Here is a 6,860-nt window from a genome sequence, read left to right on the forward strand (position 1 = left end):
AGATTCAGATTCGCCCCAACCCCTGGAGCTCCTTCTGGAGAAAAGATGGTCCTGAAACGGACCTTGGGGTCTTTATCGGGGAGGGGAAGTAGTGCGGTGGAGGGCACACAGAACCCATTAACAGACCTCCGTGAGCCCCCCGCTCAGAGTCTCTCTGCTTGGGTATAAAAATCCAGATTACACAGTGCGCACGGTGGAGCTCTGGAAGTCCTGGTGGGACCCCCAGGGAAAAAAATAAAAGCCCGCCCGGGGTACGCTCTGACTGGGGAGAGAAATAATAATTCAATCTCCACCGCGGCGGTGGATCTCTGCATGTACGAAACCTCCAGGAAAATGACGGCTGCTGGTTTTCTTCTCTAACTGCATCCCAGGAAGGGTGCAGACTTCCTGGGCACGAATCAAGCTCAAAGTCCCCTTGGCGGGCCTGACTCTGGAGTCAAATTTGAAAAATTGACAAGAGTCCAAAATGTTGCCGTGTGATCAGAGCTCCACGATCTCAGAACCTCCCTGGCCATCCCAGGGAGGGTGCGCCGTCCTGGGTCAGATTCAGTTTCGCTCCACACCCCTGGAGCTCCTTCTGGAGAAAAGACGGTCCTAAAACGGACCTTGGGGTCTTTATCGGGGAGGGGAAGTAGTGCGGTGGAGGGCACACAGAACCCATTAACAGACCACCGTGAGCCCCCCGCTCAGAGTCTCTCTGCTTGGGTATAAAATCCAGATTACACAGTGCGCGCGGTGGAGCTCTGGAAGTCCTGGTGGGAGAGGGCCCCCAGGAAAAAAAAAAAAGCCCGGTCATGTTGCGCTGGGGAGAGAAAGAATTCAATCACCACCGCGGCGGTGGATCTCTGCATGTACGAAACCTCCAGGAAAATGACGGCTGCTGGTTTTCTTATCTAACTGCATCCCAGGAAGGGTGCAGACTTCCTGGGCACTAATCAAGCGCAAAGTCCCCTTGGCGGGCCTGACTCTGGAGTCAAATTTGAAAAAGTGAGAACCGTGGTGGTCAGACCGGGTTGGGAAACGATCTGACCCAGCCCAGATAAAGTGCACTCTGTGCGGGCGAGACTTCCAGGAAACGCGCGGGTCTGGTTTGGACACCCAGACTCTCCTCGGACAAGGTAACGGAAGACGGGCGCCTCCGGGTTGCCTGGGGCCCGGAGGGGTGCACCCTCTCCTTCGGGCCGTCGCTGTCAGGGTTGCCTGGTCGATTGGAACTTTGGACGCGCCTGGGGACGGCCCCTGCCCGGTCGCGAGACCGCTATGGGCAGCTTGCTCCTCCCCGCTTTGCGCGTCGACTCGAGACGCGGCCTCCCTCCGGGGAAAGCAGGCCGCGTCGACCTCGGGAGACTCAGATGGCCCGTCTGAAAACGGATGTCCGCAGCGGTGGCGTCGGGAGCGTCGTCAGGCTTTGACGGTTGGCGGGGTTTCGTTGGGGGCCCCCCATCACGGCACAGAGCCTGACTTCGCCCCGCGCCTCCCACCCGCTTTGAAAAGCACCCTTCCCCGTTACGGCCTCGATCCAGAGGCCTACCACCCCCCGCCCTCACGGCGGACGGTTCCTCACGCGCCCTATGAGCGGCCGTGCCGCCTCGAGCCCAGGCCCGAGCGGAGCGAGACCCGTGTGTAGGAAACCCGCGCGTCGCAGGTTCGTCCGTCCCGGGGCTCCTCGGTTGATCCCGGGGTAAAACAAAAACCATATGCTTGTCGAACCGTCGGTCTGGGTAAACGGCAAAACGACTCCAGGGGCTTGAGACACCCCTGGAGCGACGGAGGAAGGTGCACCTCCGAAAGAAAAATGAAATTACGGACAGTGTCCGATCGAATGAGGTCCACGGAACAGAGAACCGTGGTGGTCAGACCGGGTGGGGAAGCGGTCTGGCTCAGCCCAGATAAAATGCACTCTGTGCGGGCGAGACTTCCAGTAAACGCGGGGGCTGGTTTGGACACCCAGACTCACCGCCGGTGCCCTGGGCGTGCATCCAGTGTGTGAAGGTGCACCGTCCTGGGCGAGCAGAGGGTGAAAGACACACAACACTCCTCGTAAGAAAATGGACAGTGTCCAAGATCTTGCATGCAAACGAGAGCCCTGTGCTCGCAGACCCGACCGTGGCCTGCTCAAAGTCAGATCCGTACGCTTGATGGCGCTCCTGCTGGAGCAAAGACGGTCCGAACACGGACGCTAGGGGTGTTGTAGAGGAGGTGGGGGACCGTCGCCACACTCTTCTCGGACAAGGTTAACGGAAGACGGGCGCCTCCGGGTTGCCTGGGGCCCGGAGGGGCGCACCCTCTCCTTCGGGCCGTCACTGTCAGGGTTGCCTGGTCGATTGGAACTTTGGACGCGCCTGGGGACGGCCCCTGCCCGGTCGCGAGACCGCTTTGGGCAGCTTGCTCCTCCCCGCTCTGCGCGTCGACGCTAGACGCGGCCTCCCTCCGGGGAAAGCAGGCCGTGTCGACTCTCGGGAGACTCAGATGGCCCGTCTGAAACGAATGTCCGCGACGGCGGCGGCGGACGCGGGCGCGTGGAATTCGGAATCGGACGGTCGGGGTGGCCGACACCCCCCGGTCCAGTCTTCGAGCCCGACCTTCGCCCCGCTCCTCCCCGCCCGAAAAGCACCTTTCCCGGTTACGGCCTTGATCCAGAGGCCTCCCACCCTGGCCCCGCCTGACGGACGGTTCCTCACGCGCCCTATGAGCGGCCGTGCCGCCTCGAGCCCCAGGGCCGAGCGGAGCGAGACCCGTGTGTAGGAAACCCGCGCGTGGTGGTTCGCCGTCCGGGGTCGATCCCGAGGTAAAAAAAAAAAAAGAACCATACGCTTGTCGGTCTGGGTAAAGGGCGAAACGACTCCGGGGGCTTGACTCACCCCTGGAGCGACGGAGGAAGGTGCACCTCCGAAAACTTTTTGAAAACGGACACCGTCCGTTGCAGACGAACGAGATTCCCACAACGACCAACCTCCCTGGAAGACTCCCAGGGAGAGTGCCTCGGGTTCGGGCACGGTCAAATCCGTCCGCGTGACGGAGCTCCCTTCGGAGCGACGTCGGTCCTAAAACGGACCTTGGGGGTTTTGTCGAGGAGGGCGACAAACGCTCCCGCTCGGACAAGGTGACGGAGGGCGGGCGCCCACGGAGGAAAGGGCGAAGGAAAAAAAACGGACAGAGTCCAAAACGGTGCGGTCCACCCAGATTCCCACGTACGCGAGACTCTCCGGCTGGCAACCGGGGAGAGTGCCTAGGTGTCGGGCACGTACGAATCCGTCGGCGGTGACGGAGCTCCGGTCGGAGCAAAGACGGTCCTAAAACGGCCCTTCGGGGTTTTGTCGAGGAGGGGACAAGCGCCCTGCTCGGACAAGGTGAGAGAAGGCGGGCGGCCCGCGGAAGGAGGCAGGCAGGCGATCCTCCTAAAGAAACGGACAGAGTCCGAAACGGTGCGGTTCACCCGGGTCACCACGTACACGAGTCTCCCCGGCTGGCGACCGGGGAGAGTGCCTCTGTCTCGGGCACGTGAGAATCCGTCCCCGGCGACGGAGCTCCTGTCGGAGCAAAGACGGTCCTAAAACGGCCCTTCGGGGTTTTGTCGAGGAGGGGACAACGGCCCCGCTCGGACAAGGTATCGGAGAAAAGGCAACGGACGAGAAAAAAACGGGCGCCTCCGGGTTGCCCGGGGTCCGGAGGAGCGCTCCCCCTCCTCCGGGCCGTCACTTTCGGGGTAGCCTGGTCGATTGGAACTTTGGACGCGCCTGGGGACGGCCCCTGCCCGGTCGCGAGACCGCTTTGGGCAGCTTGCTCCTCCCCGCTCTGCGCGTCGACGCTAGACGCGGCCTCCCTCCGGGGAAAGCAGGCCGCGTCGACCTCGGGAGACTCAGATGGCCCGTCTGAAACGAATGTCCGCGACGGCGGCGGCGGACGCGGGCGCGTGGGTTCCGGAATCGGACGGTCGGGGTGGCCGACACCCCCCGGTCCAGTCTTCGAGACCGACCTACGCCTCGCTCCTCCCCGCCCGAAAAGCACCCTTCCCGGTTACGGCCTCGACCCAGCGGCCACAAACCCCCCACCTCTGCCGAGGAGGAGGGTTCCGCACGCGCCCTATGAGCGGCCGCGCCGTCCTCGGGCCCCAGGCCACGAGGCGGAGCGAGACCCGTGTGTAGGAAGCCAGCGTGTCGCGGTTCTCCTTCCAAGGCGGCTTACCTGGTTGATCCTGCCAGTAGCATATGCTTGTCTCAAAGATTAAGCCATGCAGGTCTAAGTGCACACGGTCGGTACAGTGAAACTGCGAATGGCTCATTAAATCAGTTATGGTTCCTTTGATCGCTCCACCCGCTACTTGGATAACTGTGGCAATTCCAGAGCTAATACATGCAAACGAGCGCCGACCCGGCTCCCCTCGGGGGGTCGGGGACGCGTGCATTTATCAGATCCAAAACCCATCCGGGTGCGGCTCCGGCCGCCCCGGCCGCTTTGGTGACTCTAGATAACCTCGGGCCGATCGCGCGCCCTCCGCGGCGGCGACGACTCATTCGAATGTCTGCCCTATCAACTTTCGATGGTACATTCGGCGCCTACCATGGTGACCACGGGTAACGGGGAATCAGGGTTCGATTCCGGAGAGGGAGCCTGAGAAACGGCTACCACATCCAAGGAAGGCAGCAGGCGCGCAAATTACCCATTTCCGACACGGAGAGGTAGTGACGAAAAATAACAATACAGGTCTCTTTCGAGGCCCTGTAATTGGAATGAGCGTATCCTAAACCCATGGGCGAGGACCCATTGGAGGGCAAGTCTGGTGCCAGCAGCCGCGGTAATTCCAGCTCCAATAGCGTATACTAAAGTTGCTGCAGTTAAAAAGCTCGTAGTTGGATCTCGGGAGCGGGCCGGCGGTCCGCCGCAAGGCGAGCCACCGCCTGTCCCGGACCCCTGCCTCACGGCGCCCCCCGGATGCCCTTAACTGGGTGTCCGGTCCTCGGGGCCCGAAGCGTTTACTTTGAAAAAATTAGAGTGTTCAAAGCAGGCCGCCCGTCGCCGCTGAATACCGCAGCTAGGAATAATGGAATAGGACTCCGGTTCTATTTTGTGGGTTTCTGGAACCCGGGGCCATGATTGAGAGGGACGGCCGGGGGCATTCGTATTGCGCCGCTAGAGGTGAAATTCTTGGACCGGCGCAAGACGGACGAGAGCGAAAGCATTTGCCAAGAATGTTTTCATTAATCAAGAACGAAAGTCGGAGGTTCGAAGACGATCAGATACCGTCGTAGTTCCGACCGTAAACGATGCCGACCCGCGATCCGGCGGCGTTATTCCCATGACCCGCCGGGCAGCGTGCGGGAAACCACGAGTCTTTGGGTTCCGGGGGGAGTATGGTTGCAAAGCTGAAACTTAAAGGAATTGACGGAAGGGCACCACCAGGAGTGGAGCCTGCGGCTTAATTTGACTCAACACGGGAAAGCTCACCCGGCCCGGACACGGAAAGGATTGACAGATTGATAGCTCTTTCTCGATTCTGTGGGTGGTGGTGCATGGCCGTTCTTAGTTGGTGGAGCGATTTGTCTGGTTCATTCCGATAACGAACGAGACTCCGGCATGCTAACTAGTTACGCGGCCCCGAGCGGTCGGCGTCCAACTTCTTAGAGGGACAAGTGGCGTTCAGCCACGCGAGATGGAGCAATAACAGGTCTGTGATGCCCTTAGATGTCCGGGGCTGCACGCGCGCCACAATGGGCGGATCAGCGTGTGCCTACCCTGCGCCGAGAGGCGCGGGTAACCCGCTGAACCCCGCTCGTGATCGGGACTGGGGATTGAAACTGTTTCCCATCAACGAGGAATTCCCAGTAAGCGCGGGTCATAAGCTCGCGTTGATTAAGTCCCTGCCCTTTGTACACACCGCCCGTCGCTACTACCGATTGGGTGGTTTAGTGAGGTCCTTGGATCGGCCCCGCCGGAGCTCCTCGCTGGGTTCTGGCGGAGCGTCGAGAAGACGATCAAACTTGACCATCTAGAGATAGTAAAAGTCGTAACAAGGTTTCCGTAGGTGAACCTGCGGAAGGATCATTACAGGTCTCCGGGCCTCCTAGTCCCAGGAAAACAAAAACCAAATGCCTCGGGTCCGCTCCAGGGCGGACCTGAAACCACCCTTCGGTGAAAAACAAAAGTGGCGAGAGTTGCAACCCAGACGGGTACCCGTTGGCTCTCTGGTATCCCCCCCAGGGGGGAGAAGGGGACCGTGGGTTTAAAGACCTCCTCCCTCGCCCCGACAGGTGGGGAGGGGGCGCCCGTCCGGGGCTCGCCACACCCATTTTTTTTCCACACCATGCCTCGGTTTGTGTTGGTCGGCCTCGAAAAACAAAAACACTCAAGTGTACAACTCTTAGCGGTGGATCACTCGGCTCGTGAGTCGATGAAGAACGCAGCCAGCTGCGAGAACTAATGTGAATTGCAGGACACATTGATCATCGACACTTCGAACGCACTTTGCGGCCCCGGGTTCCTCCCGGGGCTACGTCTGTCTGAGGGTCGCTTTGCTATCGATCGGGACCTCCGGGCCCCGCGGCTGGAGCGTCGTAGGCCCCCCCGCCTCCGTCCTCCTAAACGCAGACCGTCCCCTCGTCCCGTCTCCCCTCCCTCCTTTCGGGGAGAGGCTCCCGTCTTCCCCCCGGGGAAGGGCGGCGCCTCGTCGCTCCGAGGTCCTGGGCGTCCTCCTCCGCGGCTGCCGGTGCTTCAAAACCACCGCTGCCCGCGCGAGGGGGGGTTCGCCCGCTCGGTTCGGCGGACGTCGTCGTGGGGGTCTCGCTCGTACCCTCTGGAGGGAGTCGGGATCGCAGGCGGGGCGTGGGACGCCCCTAGGTCGCCGGCCAGTCCCCCCCCCCCGC

At 61.4% G+C, this 6,860-nt stretch overlaps 2 non-coding genes across 2 annotated transcripts; both read left to right on the top strand.

Annotated features, from left to right (window-relative positions):
- The first annotated feature begins 4,182 nt into the window (after window positions 1-4,182).
- On the top strand, window positions 4,183-6,045 carry LOC143710886 (18S ribosomal RNA). Its single transcript, XR_013194681.1, has one exon. It is a non-coding gene; the product is annotated as an 18S ribosomal RNA (ribosomal RNA).
- Window positions 6,046-6,353: 308 nt separating this feature from the next.
- LOC143710885 (5.8S ribosomal RNA) lies at window positions 6,354-6,507 on the top strand. The gene has a single exon (XR_013194680.1). It is a non-coding gene; the product is annotated as a 5.8S ribosomal RNA (ribosomal RNA).
- The last annotated feature ends 353 nt before the right edge of the window (window positions 6,508-6,860 follow it).

The sequence above is a fragment of the Siphateles boraxobius genome, unplaced genomic scaffold (assembly GCF_051911475.1).
Source record: "Siphateles boraxobius isolate OS27281-9 unplaced genomic scaffold, OSU_SipBor_1 483, whole genome shotgun sequence".
NCBI classification, from domain to species: domain Eukaryota; kingdom Metazoa; phylum Chordata; class Actinopteri; order Cypriniformes; family Leuciscidae; genus Siphateles; species Siphateles boraxobius.